Source organism: Rattus norvegicus, chromosome 19 (genome assembly GCF_021556685.1).
Source record: "Rattus norvegicus strain SHRSP/BbbUtx chromosome 19, alternate assembly SHRSP_T2T, whole genome shotgun sequence".
In the NCBI taxonomy this organism is placed as follows: Eukaryota; Metazoa; Chordata; class Mammalia; order Rodentia; family Muridae; genus Rattus; species Rattus norvegicus.
In genome coordinates, this window is record NC_141552.1 from 34,292,116 (window position 1) to 34,310,784 (window position 18,669).

General features: G+C 45.7%; 2 long non-coding RNA genes across 3 annotated transcripts in view; one reads left to right on the forward strand and one right to left on the reverse strand.

Annotated features, from left to right (window-relative positions):
* The window catches only part of LOC120098531 (uncharacterized), a 28,149-nt gene extending 24,876 nt beyond the window's left edge, over window positions 1-3,273 (reverse strand). Inside the window, exon 1 of one of the 2 annotated variants that reach the window (XR_015644323.1) lies at window positions 3,079-3,273. This is a non-coding gene — a long non-coding RNA (uncharacterized LOC120098531). The remainder of the gene's footprint in view (window positions 1-3,078) is intronic. The other variant, XR_015644324.1, reaches the window with a different exon arrangement.
* Window positions 3,274-3,360: 87 nt separating this feature from the next.
* On the forward strand, window positions 3,361-9,191 carry LOC102551515 (uncharacterized). Its single transcript, XR_015643587.1, has 3 exons — window positions 3,361-3,476; window positions 8,223-8,325; window positions 8,949-9,191. It is a non-coding gene; the product is annotated as an uncharacterized LOC102551515 (long non-coding RNA).
* Window positions 9,192-18,669: the final 9,478 nt, after the last annotated feature.

Below are 18,669 nucleotides of genomic sequence, written 5' to 3' on the forward strand. Positions count from 1 at the left end.
ACTAAACAACAAAAACCCACAACTCTTTTCTCAAAGGGAATAAAAGATAGTTTATTTTAGAGTCAAATTTGAGTGACCTTAGCCAAAGAACACACAGATTTAGATTACCTCAAATTCTATATTCCAATGTGGAAGTGGTTTCATAAAGTTTTATAGTTTTACAGAACCAAGAAATCCATAAATAAAGGCAGGTTTAAAATATGCCAATGGATGTGCCAGAGAGGCATTTACAGTAAGGAGCTTTCGCAAAGGCCTCAGAGGCTGCCTGATTCTGTAGAAGCTAGCAGTCTGCTGAACTAATAAATTTCAAAAGATGTTTAATCTGTTAATTGCAAGATGTTAGTTCTGACAGAGGTGGGTAAGCATATACTCCAGGACTACTCTCCAGGACCTGCAACATTCCAGTCTCTACAGATTACTGAGGCTCTAACCAGTCTCCACAGACCTAGGTTTTTTCCAGGAATTTTTTCCCAACACGAAGACATGGCCCAGATAACCATCTATAAGCCTTGAGAAGCCTTGAGCAACTCCTCCCTTGAGCTGGGTAGAGCTTCCTTGGGAGCTCCTTGACCCCAGATGTCCAGTCCCCAGGGACCTGTAAGAATAAGTTTCCCTCGGGGGCTGGGGATTTAGCTCAGTGGTAGAGCGCTTACCTAGGAAGCCCAAGGCCCTGGGTTCGGTCCCCAGCTCCGAAAAAAAGAACCAAAAAAAAAAAAAAAAAAAAGAATAAGTTTCCCTCGTTTTTAATCCACCCACTCTAATATGTGGTGACTGTAGTCTGAGCAAGCGGGCCACACGGATCTATTCCCCCAGACACTCCTGCTTGAGTGCTACATGCTATTCCTGTGCTTGCGCGAATGTGGCTTCTCCTTGGGTTTGTAGGTTTTAGTGAAGAATTTATAAACTACTGTCTTGTTCTGATGTGGTTTAGACTGGACACAGGTGACTAGAGAATGATTTTTTTTTTTAGAGTTAGGAATGGTTACCAATGCCCCCAAATTCTCTCCTGTTGCATACATAGCAGGTCTGAAATAAGAGACTTCCCTTTGCCAGCAATATCTGGAAAATCTCAGCCTCGGGCGGCCTTTACCTCCTCAGTCTGGGACTCAGACTGCTCTGCCTGGAGCTGGTCTCTTGCTCAGAATTACTTTTCAGAAGCACGTAACCCAAAGCCTGTCCTCAGGTCCCGAGCCAGCAGATGTGGCTACTACATCACAGAGCCAGGCTGTGATGTTACATGTCACCCTTAATGAGACACCTGTGGCACTTTGCCTGCGCTTCTAACATAAGCCGTCATTTGAAGAAAACATCTGGATGTGTTCCACCCAGTAACTGGACGGTGTGTGTGTGTGTGTGTGTGTGTGTGTGTGTGTGTGTGTGTGTGTGTGTGTGAGAGTGAGGCCTTGATTGGTTCATCGAAAAAATGAACTACCCCACCCCCACCCCCTCAGTCCATGCCCTGAGGGTAGAATAAAACAACAAGGGGCAAGATCGTGTTCTGTATGCCTGCAGCCTTCCAGGAACTCATACAGTTGGCTGAAAACCCAACATGTTGCTGTTTCCAAGAGATTTAAGATGTTTCGGAGGGAAAGGCAATACGGGGTCCCTTTGGGAAATATTTTGGAAGCACCACGTACAGTGGTGGAATTGGAAATACCCTGAGTGCGCACAGAAAAACATCTTTAAAAGAGGAATTTATTAGATTACGGCAACCACTGCATACTGCGGCCAATACAGCTAGGAAGAAGGACGGGAAAAAATGTTGAAAAGAGCAGCAGAGCAGCTTGGAAGAAAAGGTTACTTCTTTTAAGTAATCAGGGCTCCATCTCTCCTGTGAAATATTTATAAGGCAAAGAGTAGGTACTTAGGAGTGTGATAGCTGCGTCTCTGTGCTCTCGGCTTATATATTGTTTGCTTCTTGCTCCTGGTAGTTGGGGGTATCTGTAAGTGAGAATTCATAAATTCTATACTATTATAACTGCATATGCCATCGACAAGGGTTTACTCTGGATTTCAGTCCTTCAGCATCTAGTGTGATAGTCAAGATAATCTTTTCACTTTCTACCAGGTCTGAGGTTCCAAGATGATTTTGAAGACCATGGTAGCAGTGAGACTCAGTGACACATTATGGTGGCTCACTCTGTTAGTCCCAGCACTTGGGAGGCAAAGCAGAAGGATCGTGAGTTCCAAGCCAGTTTGGGCTACGTAGCAAGACTCAGGCTCCAACCCAAATTGAAATGTGGCTGGAGAACCTGGAGCTGGCTTCTACATGCACACAATCTCTCATGCCATTGCTGGTTGGGTTGTAACGATAATGTGACAATAATTCACAGCTGAACAATTCCTTGTACACTTGGTTTGGGACTGTTTCAAAGAATCGTTTATTTAGCTCTCAGTATTACCTTATCAGGCAGGGACCCACATCTCCTATCCCTCGATGAGGCGGTGACTATACAGGACAAGTTTGGGCCAAAGTCAGTAACCACCTGATAGCAGGGTGTGTATTGGAACCCCAAGACCAGAGCTGGTGGGCAGCCTGCATCCTCCTCTCTGCTGTCCACTGTGGAGCCCTTCCCTCCGCTTTGTGGGGCCCAGAGCTGCCTCCTTGGAGCGGCCCAAGAGGTAAAAGAAATGCTTGGGTCAGTGGGCACAAATGTAGAAGGGCAGCTGAACTCCACAGCTCACAAAACCCAGAGCTGAACTTGGTTTAAAATGAGTCCTAAGTATCATCCTGGAGAAAATTCAATGTGTTTTTCCCCTCATGGAGAGCCTGAGAAATGAGAGCTCAGTGAAGACTCTTTGGTAACAGAGGCTAGATAAGGGCAGTAGCTATACCTAGGTGTCTGCATTTCCTTAAAAATGTTATGTAAAGCTTCCTGCTGGAGATGAGCGAGCGAGTGAATCACACCACCACCATCAAGGGCTCTAAACTGGGCAGGGCCTCCCATACAAGCCCTGATCTGTTCTGTCTGTATCCCCAGGGAGGGGGTCCTGGTTCCCATGCCGACTGGGGTTCAGCTAACAGCAGCATGCAGGGAAAAAATCAGCTGGTAAAAGGAAGAGAGAAACTGCATTCACCTCTCCACAGCAGCCAGCAGTAGTATCTTGCCTGACCAGACAGCCTCCTTTCACCAGCTTCGTTCCCCACTTCTGCTAGGATGAGTCAAGGTCCCAGGGAGCTGCGTGCCCCACATCGTCTCCCCTCTGGTGGTAGTGTGGCTTCTTCCTGTCGTTGAACTTTAGCTAGTTTGATATCCTTTGCTGGTTTTCTTTGTTCCTCTGTTGCCACGTAAATGATTATGATGTCAGACCTCAAAGGGACTTTTCATGATTGGATTCTGCTTGACCTGTTCCCTTAGCAATTTATTTCTGATATTCTTGGGAATAGGGTAGACTGTAGCACAAGGGGGGAGCTTCCTGGAAGTTCCTATGGTGCCACAGAGACGAAGGCTATTAATTCCAGCTGGGAGTATCAGGTAGGACATTGATTTGGTTATCAAAAACCAAGAGACCTTCAATGGGTACAGGATACCACTGGATAAGTGGAACAGCTTCTAATGTTCTGTGGCAATAAGAAAAATGACCAATTGACTGTCTCAAAAATAGCTAGCATAAAGGGCTTTGAATGCTTTCCATGGCAAAGAAACGATCCACGTCTTAGGTTACAGGTGAGGTCATACGTGTAGGCTCACGTTGCAACGTCACCGTGTACTCGGTAAACATGTACACTCACTACACATTAATTGTAAAGAAATGAGGGAGCTGGAGGGAGATGGTTGTTGTAGATGAGAGACCGAATAAACAAAAATGTAATCCAAAAAGAACTTGTGGATTATGTGTGGGCCAAAAATGACCAGCAAAAGAGTGCTCAACATGGTGCACAAAGCTTCTTTACATTTTTTTTTTTGAGATTTACTTATTATTCCTTTTATGTATGTTCATCCTCTGTGTGTGCACAGTGCCACAGGAGGCCAGAAGAGCACATTGCATTCCCTGGAGCAGGTGGTTGCGAGCTGCTGCCGTGTAAGTTCGAGCAATCAAACCAGGTCTTTCGCAAGAGCAGCCGGTTCTCTTAACTGCTGACCCATGTCTTATTAAGGTGCCTGAAGAGATGGGGCTGTGCGTGCAGCAGTGGACCTGAGGGAAGGGGACATGTCCAGAAGGAGTCAGAAGGGGTAACCCCAAGAGGGCACAGTGAGTTCTGACTGAGTGACAGATGGGGACCTCACTGGAAGATCATCTGACTCATCCCTGACTCCCCATGCCTAGGACAGAGAAGCTGTTCAGCTAGCAATGTTGACTACATGAACTCTTAGGATTGTGAGAAAGGGAAAGGTTAACCCCAAACCATGCTGTCCTACTGCTCTGGTAGACCCTGTTGACTGGTTTGAAGTGGGCAGAGGAGGGGCCAATTAGAAGGCTATTATACTCCATTGTGGTTTTGAAAAAGACTTAGCATTGTAAATTGTTCATAACTGGGACGTCAGGGAAAGGGTTCCATAAAAAAAAATGTCTGGGAGACCCAACACCCAAGAGACTGGGTGATAGAAACACTGCTCTGAAGTTGGCCAGGAGGATCCCCATCTGTGTGGGAGTCATAGAGGCTGGGGCAGGATGATGTTTGGTCTGAAGCCAGCCTATGCTACATGGCAAGATGCTGTCTCAAAACACAAACAAAAAACATAACAAACAAAAACAAGAGGAAAAGAAAGAATTCTTTCTGTAAATACCTTCATTCCCATCAAACAAAGACCCAAGAAGGATGCGGATGAAGAGCTGGGCTGGGTGCATATTTAGTGCAGACAATTATTTAATAACAGCCATTGCGTTTTCTGGCCTTTTCTCCCTGTTATTGTAAAGACATTCATTCCTCTTCAAACCAATAAATTATTCTCTGTCAGCAAGCTGGGGGAAGAGGGGGAGGAGTAAAGAAGGAGCTGCGTTTGCTCTTGGCTTTGCCTCTGTCTAGTCCAAACACTGGAAATGTCAAGTTTGCTCACTAATTAAACATGTCTGTCTTGGACTGCACTTGTATCTTTCACTGAGAAGGTGTAGATTTCCAGGGAGACATTACACATTCATGTTTCCAAATACAGCATTTTGAAATCTTCCCATGTGACACAAATACCAACTTGGTGGAACTGTCTCCAGGGAGGACAGATGCCTGAGTCGGGCAGCCCTGGTCTGGGAGAGAGCAAGGACAGGCTTGGTGCATGCCCTTTGGATATTTGCTGGAAAAGCTGGTGTGCAGGGCCAGCCCTTGGCCTTCCTGGATTTCTGAAAATCTCGTTCCTTGGCTGAGTAGCCACAGTCCCTGCCACTGTCCTTCTATCTGGATGACAAGAAACACAGTTTGCAAGCTCAGCTGTGCCTATAATGTTGCAAAGCCTTCTGGGATCTTGTTCTTCTTTTCATAAAGAACAGATTGAGGTTTGGGATTGAAACATTTGTAGGGATTGAAAAAAAACTTAGTCTTTCTGTATTTTCCGGGGAGCAAGCTGGGTGCCTAACACTGGATTGGGTGCTGCAGATACAAATGCTTTCCAGATTGTCATGGTCCTTGCCCATATGGATCTTAAGTACAGTGGGAAGAATGTAAGTATTCAAATATTGGGGTATCAGAATTTTAAGAACATTCCTAGGGACAAGATACTGCTGGTTAAGAGCCAGGTCAGGTGCACCTGACTTCACATCTTTGGATCATCTCAGGAGTAAAGACCTTAAAATGTGATCTGGGGAACTGGAGAGATGGCTCAGTGGTTAAGAGCACTGGCTGCTCTTCCAGGGAACCTGGGTTCAACTCTCAGCACCCACATGGCTGCTCAAAACTGCTTTAACTCCAGTTACAGAGGATACAATAGCCTCACACAGACATAAATGTAGGAAAAAACAAATGCATATGAGACAAAACTTAAAAAGTATGATCTGAGGGTTGGAAATATTGCTCACCTGACTAGCATGTGGAAAGATATGGGTTCAAACACAAGCTAGCACCAGAGGGGGTGGGGTTTGGGATTGGGGGGAGAGTCAAAGACATGTTAAAATCTGGGGAAGGGAGGGGAACAGAGAACTAGAAGGGAAATAGCCTGGTTATTCTGTGCATGAGAATCTGCTCTCCCATTTCCAGTGTGCCTGGTCAGCGGCTTGCTTGAAGAAGGCAAGTTAGGCAACTTCTTCCCAGACCTCCAATTGCCATGTCAGAAGTCAGTTTTCAACCAACTTTGCTGGACATGTTGTAAATCTCAAAATCTTAGATCCCCTCTGTACATGGCCAGATTGATAATTAGGTCAGGAGTTGTCACTTTGTTGAGATCCTATTGAATAATAATAATTCTTTAGAATATGTATTTGTGCATTCAAGTTAGGACATTGTATTCTAAAAATAGATTTAGGGTGCATAATAGTGCATTTTGTGTTGTTATACTGTAATACATGATGCTAGGTAATAAAGAAAAGAGGTTTATTTTGTGGTTCTGGTAGTCCAAATATCTCTGATGAAGTACTCTGGTAATGTCCTAGCATGAAGAGAAACAAAAGGGGGAATTGGCCACATCCCTAAGAAAACTGACTCTCTCTTCCCCAGAAAGCACTCACTTGCTTGGCCTTGTATAGTCAACCACAGTGGCTGAAGTCATGAGCACACTAGTTCTTCATGGCCAGAAGCTGTTTCACTCTAGTCCTCTCTGACCTCTTGCTCTTATAGTCTGTGGTGGTTTGAATATGATTGGCCCATGGGAAGTGGCACTGTTAGGAGGTGTGGCCTTGTTGAAGGAAGTATGTCATTGTGTAGGAGGACTTTGAGGTCTCTTAGTCCTCAAGCTCCCCCCCCCCCCCCAGTGTGGAAGAGAGTCCCCTCCTAGCTGCCTGCAAAAGATATTCTCCTCTGGACTGCCTTCAGATCAATATGTAGAATGCTTGGCTCTTCCAACACCGTGTCTACATGCATGCTGCCATATTTTCTACTATGACAATAATTCGCTAAACCTCCGAGCCTGTAAACCAGCCACAATTAAATGTTGTCCTTTATAAGAGTTGCCTTGGTCATGGTGTCTCTTCACATCAATAAAACTACAACTAAGACACAGCCTTTCCTTTTTCTAGATGATCCTGAGCCTTGGGAAGATGGGTGTGGTATAGATATCTCACTGTTGCTTCACACTCCCCTGACACTTATTCCCTGCATCATGGTTACAGAGTTCTTTGTTTCTCCACCAAGAAACTTCTGAGAGCTGGACGAATCTACGGGTAGAGAGATATGAGTTAAGAGTGCAGTCAACACTATGTCTGTTTAGTAACATAATAGTAGTAAGTAAAGTTGTGCCTCTGTTGCATCCGTTGGCATATCTTGCTACCTGGTTATTATGGTGGCTCACAGGGTTCTCAACCTTTTAAGATTGTTAATAACTTTTCTTCCCTAGCAGCTTGCATAGAATCACCCAGGACTGTGAAAGCTAGCCATCATGGAGGAAGCTTTCTGGCCAATGTCAATTTGATTTCCATGATCTATGACCAAAGAACATGGTGTTTTCAGCACCAGGGTCTTAGTATCAAGTTCTGGTGGGCAACCATGATTCAGTGGGTGGCCCCACACCTAAGCATATGTGGACAACAGAAGAGAGCAAAAGTGGGCAAAAGAGGGAGGAAGTAGGGAGAGAAAGAACGTGAAGCTTCGAAGGAGGAGGTGAAGGTTGGGATATGGATCTAAGACGAGTTAGGGGGAAAATGGGGGAAAAGAATGATCAAAATTAGTGTCCAAATGTACACAATTCTCAAAGAATTAATTGAAAATATTTTAAAATATTGGTATAACTTCAATAAAATCAGTTATGAAGAAAGAAGGGGAACAGGTCAGCTGTGGGAGAGGTGGGCTCTCTTTATAGCCATAGATAGGTTCTGTGAGACCAGACCAGCCCATAGGTATTAGTCTGCAGAGGTTGTCACTCCCATGACCTATCTACCTTCTACTTGGTCAAACTCATAAAGGCTGGGCCACTTCAACACTGTCGTGCCAGCAACTGGGCTTCCAGCTCTTCACCCTTTGAGGGTGATTGGACCTCACTCAAGTCAAGCAGACACTGAATACACTTCCAGGGAAACTATGCTGCATACCATGACCATCTTTTATTGAAGAAAAACATTCTTTTACATGAAGAAATGATGCAAAATTCTAAACAGCTCTGAGTTACTTTAACTGATAAAAAAAATTTACTCTGTTCTCCTAGCCCCCATATTGCTGCAGACTGGAAAATTACACCACACACAAACCCTGTCTTTGGAGCCAGGCCCGGCAGCTGGGAAGATGGTCCCTAGGCCCCTTTCAATTGTGTAAGTTTTCTATGTGAACGTCCACTTGGCAGGCTGGGGTCTGGAACTATTCTCTTGGAAGCTGGGATGGTCTGGCTCCATGCCATCCTCGGGTGGCATCTGGAGGCCTTTGCCTGCTGGCGGTCATGGAGTTGATGGCATCCTGTCAGAGAGCCTTCCTCCACACCCTGACATATGGGGGCTACACTTCCACTGGGTCTGGCAGCACTTTTTCTCCAACATCAGTCCCCACTGATAGATTCATCCCTGTCATACTATTTACTGAAACTAGGCCACTTAATTAAAAGCAAAGCTTTTGCACAAACTCCAACAGTGGCTTTATAAATTCCAAGCGTTGTAAAGGGACCAGATGGAAGAATGGGGTGATTAACGTGGGGCCCAATGTTTCTACCCTTCCACTGTTCCCCCTAATTTTGGAGGGGCCTGCTGTCCTTGGGGATTAAGCATGTTGTCAACTTACTATGAACATTGGAAAAGCCAACCCAAGCACAAAACATTTAAATTTTTATATTGAAAATGGAGCCTTCACTCACACAACCACAGATTCCCCTCCCTCCTTGCCTCCTAGATGCCCCCTACTTCCCCTCTCCCCTGGATCTGCTACACCCCTATTTCTTTTTCAGATAAGAGCGGGCCTCCGAAAGGCAACACCCAAACAAAACAAGACAAGGCAAGGCCAAAGCCCTCATACTGAGACTGAACAAGGCAACCCAATAGGAGAAGAGTCCCCAAACCAGACCAAAGAGTCAGAAATACACCTGCTTCGACTCTTAGAAGTCTCACAGAGATGCCAAGGCACAGCCATAACATGCAGAAAGGACATGGGACAGACTCATGCAGGCTCCGTGCTTGGTCCACCAGTCTCTGTGAGTCCATGTGAACTTTGCTTAGTTGATTCTGTGGGCCATGTTCTCCTGGTGTCCTCCATTTACTCTGGTCCTTCTGTCTTCTCCCCTCCCCCTCTTCCGTGGCGTTCCCTGATCTCTGAGGGGACAGGCCCAATAGAGACCACCAATTTAAACTTTCTTTCTGCGCATAGTCTAGCTGTGGGTCTCAGCACCTACTCTCATCTGCTGTCAGAGGAAGTCTCTCTGATGGTGACAGGACAGAATGCCAACCTGAGTATAGAAGAGTATCATTAGGAATCATTTCATTGATTTTTTTTTTTAAGAGACCAACCATGTTTGGTTCAGCCCTAGGTCTCTGGAATATCCAGTCTTCAGTTTCTGGCCATCCAAGCAATGCCAGGCATGGACTCCTTCTTGTGTAGTGGGCCTCAAGTTAAGTCAGACTTTGGTTGGCCATTCCTACAAGTTCTGTGGCACCATTGTCCCAGCATATCTGATAGGCAGGACAGATTGTAGGTGGAGGCTTCTGTGACTGAGTTGAGGGACATCTAGGTTGTTTCCAGTTTCTGGCTCTCATGTGTCAAACCACAGTGAACCCAGTTGAGCAAGGAGCACAAAAAATTTTTATCGGAGCCAATGGCTCCGATAGCGTTGTTAGACAGACATGGAGCCAAATTACTCTGAGAAGGAGGGGGTTGTGGAGGGTTGTGTCCTGAAATGGGCACTTTAGGCAGGTGTGTCAGGGAACAGATTAGCTTTCAGGGAAAAACCCCTGGAGTCAGGCAGCAGCTCTGGGTCTTGTGAAACGGCTTCTGCTGTCTTCCTGTGTTACCTTCATAAGGACGGTCCTTGGCTTCTCCAAGACGATTCTCCAATTCTCTACTTTCCACACTGCTTCATAGCCACGTGTTGGCCTTTGCGAATGGCATCATCAGATCCCCCTGCCTCTGCTCCTGGTTGAACTTGGTCAGGGAGAGCTGCCAGTGAAACATGAGAAGTCAGGATTTTCTTGCCCATTTCTCTCCCCATAGGTCACTGTAGGTTGTCACCACAGGCCCCAGCTCCCTCCAGGTGGTCCTCCTGTGCTCCTGCCTCCAGTCTGGAATGGCCCTTGTTCCTTCAGCTCTGTCTGTGGAGTGGGAACGTGAGTTCCATGCTGGGGCTGGCTGCGGGCTCTGCCTTATCCTTTGCTAGCCTCTTTTTCTTTTTAGACAGGGTCTAACTTTATAGTCTAGACTGATCCGAAACTCGTGATCCTCAGGTTCCAGTGTCCAGGGATTGTCGTCATAGGCAAACATGCTCAACTCAGTAGCATCTTTTAACCTTGTAAATTCATCCCTTTGTTAACACATCCTGAGTTGCCCAGCGGGGTGAGCCATTTCTTAACCACCAGGCTCTAGCTGAGGGCAGAGACATTAGGACGTCAGAGATGAGTAAGACACAGCCCTGTCCCCTGGGATTTGACAGTGGCTGAAGGAACACAGAGCATGCACAGAAAAGGAACAGGCTGCCCTGTTAAGCAAGTCTGCTATGAGGCCAACTGTTGTGTTTCTCTCCAGAGAAAGCAAGAAAACAGGCCAGAGCAGTAGGGAGGACAGTTAGTTACTCTCTAACCAAGCACCTGACAGACAAGAGCAGGAAAAGTGATTTCAGCTCTCAGTTTAGAAGGGACTGTCTATCGTGACAGTTGGAATGCTCATTTTTTGGAGGTGAAAGTTCGCAGCATAACTTGCTCCCATCTGGAAGGCTCAGGGAGAGAGAAAGCCCTTGGAAGCCAGAAAGTATTGCGTATTCCCCAGTGTTCTACAACCTCCTGAAACAGTGTCATCATCTGGGGAACAGATGTTCAAACATGTGAGCTTCTAGGGGACATTTCCATCCAAATGACAACAGGCAGCTTCTGAGAAAAAGAGGGTGGCTTGGCCAGGATTTCAGGGTGGCCAGTGTTTGGGATGTAGAGAAAGGAGACAGCATGCTAGGTGGGAAGACTTGGGTTTAAGCAGAAAAGATTTGGGACACCGGAGCCTGAGACTCCACCCCAATGGACAGAGAAGCACAAACAGCCTGGGATTTAGAGAGAAGACACCCCAGGTTCTGCTTACATTTCTCCCTAAAACCTACGACATAACCACTTCTTACTGTCTGAAAGAATTGGTCACCATGGAAGATATGAACATGAACCAGTCTCTCTTTGGAGAAACCTTCAGTGTAACAGGCCTTATTGCACTCAAATGGCCCCCATGATACCCATTTCTTAGTATCTAGTCTTGTGTGGGCACCGGCTTGTCCCATGGGGGATGCTTGTCCTTAGCTTGGCAGAGGCAGGCTTGATGGTGGTTGTGGCTGGGAGCGCAGAGAGGCCTTCAATGGGAGAATACAGTTGTGGCTCTGTAGGCAAAGGCCTTCCCCAGGTTCTTCACAGTGGATCTTGATGAAAGAGACACTCCATGGTTCTAAACAGCTTATTGTCATGGCAGAAAGTGGATGCATAAAACCATTCCCCACCTCTCAGGGTGGGCCTGAGATTAAATATCTTTGCAGGGAACAATGTCTGGGATGGGAAGCTTATTGGTTGAGCCCTCTGGGCCTCTAGGTACCTGATTAGCATGGAGAGCTCTGTTTTGAGCCTATGTGACCATAGGACACACTTCTTTTATGTGAGAAGCATGGCACGTGTCCCCGTCAGGAGTCTGGCAGGGAGCTGGGAGTCGCCAAAGCCTCAGGTGTGTGGCCACCAAGTCTCTGGGTCTCAACCTGCTCTATCGTACCAAACTTCCTGGCATGGTTTTACATCCCGTGTGTAGTGTGTAGTGTGTAGTGTGTAGTGTGTGTGTGTGTGTGTGTGTGTGTGTGTGTGTGTGTGTGTGTGTTACTTCCTTCATGTTTTCATTTTATTGGCCTTGTTCACTAGCATCTTTTTCTTACTTAAATATAAGTTCCCAGAGGCCAGGGACTTTGGTCTATGTTGTTAACTGTCCTATAATCAGCACTCGGACTAGACCCTGCTGGTACTAAACAAGAACACCGTGAGTACTTTTGAATGTGTAGTTATGTAGACGACAAAAGGATGATAAATGGACATGATGCACTCATAAGTCCTTGGAACGGAGTGGTGGCAGGAGAGTGACAGCTAGAGAAGAAACTGGCAAGGAGCAGGACTTACATAAGGGAGGGTGCAGGCAGCCCCAAGAAAGGCGAGGAGAAAGTCGACAGCTAGAAAGCAAATAGGGTCTCTGTCATCAGTCAAAAATGGGGCTCTGGGGTGCCTTGGTGCACCGAATTCTCCAGAAGAGCCAGCTGACATCTTGATTTTGGCCTCTGGGAGTCTGAGCAGGGAATCAGATGAGGCCACTGTGACCTCTCACCTGGAGGACTGTGGAGCAATGGGTGACTCAAGTGGCTAAGTTTATGGTGCTGTGTTATGATAGCAATAGAAACAGAGGCCTGTTAACAATTAGCGATGGAGTCCAGCTGCTTCTTGTGAGAGTAGAGCCGTTGTCTCCTTGCATCACCCATGTGTGCCAGTGACTGGTGTGCTGAGTGTCTGCTCTAGAAACAGTTGAACCAATGAGTAAGCCTCCATTTTTCAGTAGGGTAAGCATCAGTGGCTAGCCTTGAGAGCCAATGGGCTGATAGACTGGTCAGAGCCAAAATTAGTTACACCCAGACAGTTTAAGCAGATCCCTGGGGCCTCAGAGTGAAAGTTAGCTGCGATTACACTGACAGTATGCCCTGGATTAAAAGACATCACTGATCTGGGCTTTAGTTTCCCTACCTGTTGAATGGGCACAATCACAGCACTCATCTCCTAAGATTTCCTAGTATGAACACTGAGAGTGTGTATAAGTAGAAGACTTCTCATACAGTGGGTGATCAGCAAATCTTTCCTTGTTGAGCACAATGCTTTGGTGTTTTCCTGGGGACAGCTCTGGATGTGTATTTAATGAGAATTCCCTGTGTGGTGGATACAAATCTGAGTAATAACCTTGCCTTGCTCCTGTTGTGGCCTAACAGTCCCAGCTGGATTCAGGCCCTTGCTTCACCCTTCCCCAAACAGGGCTGGTTCCTCAATCTACATCAGCCAGCAGCCAGATTTACAGAAATCAAATGTAACTGATACTGAAGATGGTTGAGTGGAATGGACTGCTTTGGAAAGGAAAGAAGAAATTAAGTATCCAGTGATACCAAAATTATGCATGAAACCCAACACACACACACACACACACACACACACACACACACAAACACACACACACAAACACACACACACCCCACTCTGAAAAGGTTGGACAGTTAAACTATCGTAAGAATAGACACGAAATATTGCATGGGGAGTTGGAGGCAAGAAGCACACAGAGACATAATGCACTGCAAATGAAAGTCATTTATAAAGTGCAACAGGTACCCGATAGAAGGAAAATGATTAGTCAGCAGAAGTGGGTGGCCTGTTACCTATTCACAGGGTATTGGCATGGGACAAGAGAGAATGTGTTTATTGGGGACTTGCTGATGTACAAGCATTAATGCTAGGCACTGAGGACACTAGGCTAAATCGTTTGCCTGAAAATAATTTTTTTCTCAGTCCTGTAGTCACCTCTGGCATTCTTTTTTTTAGGAAATATGTCCTCTCACAAGATAGAATCTTCAGCTCTGGGGCTGCCTCTGATGGCTCTGTGACCATGCAGGGCAGTGGAGCTTTCCTGAAGAGGTCACCACAATCCTCCAGAGCTCACACAGCATGGCCACCTCTGCTTTATAGTGCTAACAGGGTCTCTGTGTTGGGCTTTTGCTCTGCCTGTTCATAGTGGCTGAGAATTCCATGTCTGGGATGCCCAAGGAGCTTGGAGGGCTCCGTTCATCTCTCAGTCCCAAAGACAACTAGGCGTCAGCAAGCAGAACCTTTACTGATGCCAAATGAGTGGACACATCTGGGAGGAAAAGTGAATGAAGCCAGAGAAGGTACAGGGTAAGATGAGACCTCCATCGGGGAAAACCAAACAGTATGCAGTGTGGGTGGGGAGAGGTGGAGGGAGAGACACAGAAACCTGCCCTGCTCAGACTGCAGACAGAGCATGGGAAGCTTTAAGGGGCAGAATGAGACAATATGCAGGACATTCGAAATGGTGCCTGGCACCTGGGAAACACTTCAATAATGTGAGGTTGATTACTGCTACCTTTATATTATGAGAAATATTAACAATTTGTATGTTTCTAGTTACTTTTCATTATCAAGGTGGCGTTTCTGAATTTTAGAATCATCCCAAAAGCTTGTTGTTGCCAAGAGCTTGCTTTCTGAATCTGTTAAAAAAATAAAAAGCACAAGTAAGCCTCACAGGACGGATCACGACAGCACAAACTAAAATCACCATCACATGGACGCTTTCTGAGATCAAGGACACAGCCTGGTTCCAGGGAGCTTGAGAGAGACCTTGCCTATGCTTCCCCAATACAGTAAGGTCATGGTGTCTGCATCCCAGGGCAGTGCGAGCTGCTTCTGAACTTTGCAATGGGTGATACGGCGCAACTCTGGGAAGTATCCGAGTGGACCTGGAGAAGCTTGAGGTGCCAGAGACAGAATTCCATAGCAAACATAACAGAAGCAACAGCAACAGTGGCTTGCCTGAGTCCCTACAAAAGAGGAGGTACCAGACCCAAGCTCCCCAAAACCACAACACAGTGGCAACTGGGTGTTTCTTTGTTTTGTTTCATTTTTTGTTTTTTGTTATCGTTGTTGTTTTTGTTGTTGTTGTTGTTTTGTTTCTTTCCTACCTGGCCAGTTTGCTTTTTTCCTCTTTGCTAACAGCATTGCCAAGCATTCTTTTCAGAGGCAGAGGTTTCTCATTTCTAGAACGTGTTTTGGATACAGCTGACTGAGCCTAACCTCACAGTAAAGCATAGGACTCAGCCCTGCCCATTGGTACTGACTTCAGAAAGGCCCGAAAGAACATGTGACCCGAGTAAAAAATCAATCAGATTCTGCTATAGGATGCTGCTGAAATGGTTGTTCATAGATAACCTCATTTTCTTTTTTTCCTTATAAAAATGCATATATTTAGTTTTACATATATATAATTTTTTCTCCATCTTTATTAAATTGGGTATTTCTTATTTACATTTCAAATGCTACTCCCTTTCCCGGTTTCCAGGCCAACATCCCCCTAACCCCTCCCCTTCCCCTTCTATAGAGGTGTTCCCCTCCCCATCCTCCTCCCATTACCACCCTCCCCCAAGAATCCCATTCACTGGGGGTCCAGCCTTGGCAGGACCAAGGGCTTCCCCTTCCACTGATGCTCTTACTAGGGTATTCATTGCTACCTATGAATTTGGAGCCCAGGGTCAGTCCATGGGTAGTGGCTTAGTCCCTGGAAGCTCTGGTTGGTTGGCATTGTTGTTCATATGGGGTCTCAAGCCCCTTCAAGCTCTTTTAGTCCTTTCTCTGATTCCCTCAACAGGGGTCCTGTTCTCAGTTCAGTGTTTTGCTGCTGGCATTCGCCTATGTATTTGCTGTATTCTGGCTGTGTCTCTCAGGAGAGATCTACATCTGGTTCCTGTCGGCCTGCACCTCTTTGCTTCATCCATCTTGTCTAATTGGGTGGCTGTGTATGTATGAACCACATATGAGGCAGGCTCTAAATGGGCATTCCTTCAGTCTCTGTTCTAAACTTTGCCTCCCTATCCCCTCCTAAGGGTATTCTTGTTCCCCTTTTGAAGAAGGAGTGAAGCATCCACATTTTGGTCATCCTTCTTGAGTTTCATGTGTTCTGCGCATCTTGGGTAATTTGAGCATTTGGGCTAATATCCACTTATCAATGAGTGCATACCATGTGTGTTTTGCTTTGATTGGGTTACCTCACTCAGGATGATATTTTCCAGTTCCATCCATTTGCCTATGAATTTCATAAAGTCATTTTTTGATAGCTGAGTAGTATTCCATTGTGTAGATGTACCACATTTTCTGTATCCATTCCTCTGTTGAAGGGCATCTGGGTTCTTTCCAGCTTCTGGCTATTATAAATAAGGCTGCTATGAACATAGTGGAGCATGTGTCTTTGTTGTATGTTGGAGTATCTTTTGGGTATATGCCCAAGAGAGGTATAGCTGGGTCCTCAGGTAGTGCAATGTCCAATTTTCTGAGGAACCTCCAGACTGATTTCCAGAATATAACTTCATTTTCTATGGTCCATGTATTCTGGTGGTCACCAGAAAGAGAGGTCCTGCTTGGAGGAGATCTTGCTTAGGTCTTGGCTGGGCCAGTGTAAGGCCAGGTTCTCATTCTGTCGTTTCAGACTTCTGCATCTAGCAGAATTTGAAACCAGTCATCCTGCTGGAGGAAGAAATAATAGACAGGTAGACAATAGATGAATGGATAACGACAGATTTGGATAGACAGTAGGGGGTATGTGATAAGGAAGAATGACAGATATGGGTAGACAACAGATACATGCAGATTTATAAATAAAAGGTTAATGATAGTTATGTAGATATAGAGATAAATCAATAGGTGGTATAGAGAAGGAGGGTCGTTGGGTGACAGACGATCACACAGATACAGAGACATGACGATAGATCAACACATAGGTGACTGGGCAAATAGCTTACACTGGCTCCAATTGAGTTTGTGTCACTCAGAACTGGAAGACTTCCAAAAGAAATAAAGTCTGTTCTTTTCTATCTATTCTCCTCTGCCTCTTTCCTGCTGTCCTTTGAGTGTGGTGATTGCTAAGTTCCTGAGTGCCTCTCCTCAGGGTGTGTCCTCCATGTTAATCTGCCAGGAGGCTGTGAAGCATGATGTTGAGGTGCCCTGGCTTTTGGGAAGTGGAGGGGTGATGGGGATGAGAGCGATGCATATATGGGTAATAATGAGCATGTCCTTCAGTGACATGGGAACTTAGCTCCCCAGTTCAGATGTCAGCTTCACCCCCAGAAACCTACATCAGAGAAGGTATGTTTGCAGAAAAGCTGCTTCTGGGATGGCTGTTAGTGATGTGGCTAGGATAGAGCTGGGGTATGCCTGGGGTGCTCAGAAGTCAAAAGTGGTTAAGATCTGGAATCAAATATGAACTGGCATTGTCTTACTGGGCCTTGTAAAATTCCACACAAGCTACATCCCCAATCTGTAAACAGGAATAAATATGCCTTCATGCTTCTTGGGGCTTTTGGAGACTCAGTGGTGATTAGAGAGTCATAAAATGACACTCTCTGCTTATTAATGTGTTGGGCTCCATATTCGGCACCTGTCTATCTTCCCTTGTGGAAAGTTCCTGAGAGGTAGGTGGTATTAAGCGCCTTGTCACAGAGACAACAGAGCCCAGAGAAGTTTCCTGTTTTCACGTAGCATGCGAGAGGCAGAGGCAGAATTGAGCCTCGTTGTGTGACTTGGGGCTGTCCCCATGCCACCTTGACCATTGGGGCCATTAGAGTCAAATACTAAAGGCATACTGGGCTCTGAGAGTTTTAACTTGTTATATTTTTCTCTAGGTAAATGTTCTTTCCAAAAGCCTTGGCACCCTCGGATAATTGACTGTCTTAGTCCTGGCAGGTAGATGTTTTAATACATAATCTGGAATCTCGGCAACCAAACACTTTAAAACTTCACTGGCCACTCAGGCTATTCTGAAGGTCTTTGCTTGGCGACCTTTCTGTAGTGATCTGGAGACCTGCGATCGTTCTTGCTTGCAATACGGCCATCGCATGTGGCCCTGGGTATCTTACTTTACATACATGTGGAAGACAACAGAAGAGAGACAGGAAAACACATGAAGAAATTCCTATGGTTCAGGACCAGAACTTGGCAACTGAACTCAGACATGTTCCTTGGCCAGAACTCAACCATACCAAGCCTTAAAAATGAAGTCTTTTTGAACATGTAAGAGTCACTGTCTACAAAAGATAACCAGGATTTTATGGTTTATTCTTTGGCGATCTAACTGAATTTACTTCTGCCTATCTTCTGCCCTGGAAACCATAACAAAAAAATGTCTTTGGATAGATATTTGAATATTACATGACATATGAGAAAGAGGAAGATAACTCATCTCATCTGTCACATGATGGCCATGAGATAAGATTATAATCGCAATACACCCACACGCCCCACCCCACTAGTGTGTCCTCAGTTGGCAGATGAAGCCCAATTGCTCTCCCAGAACTGTGAAGACAAATGCCTCACTTGAGATTGTGACCTCTTCATAGGGCAGCTTCCAGGCAATGGCTGGGTGATGTGCAAGAATACAGACCCAATTCTCTCGGCTCAAGGTGGATCCCAGCTACAGAGTTTCTCCAGGAATCCATGGAGAGGCTGAATGTGTCACAACTCAACAACCTTTTGTACAACCCTAGTCCTTCTCTCAACAAATATGCTCCAAAAGATACTCCACAATCAACTTCCTCTGGGCCAACTTCATCTCTGAGTCTGTTTCCTTGGAAACCAACCCAAGGAAATTGGTGCCAAAAGTGGTTTAAAGAAGCAGACTCCAAGGTGGGACTTTCAGGCTGG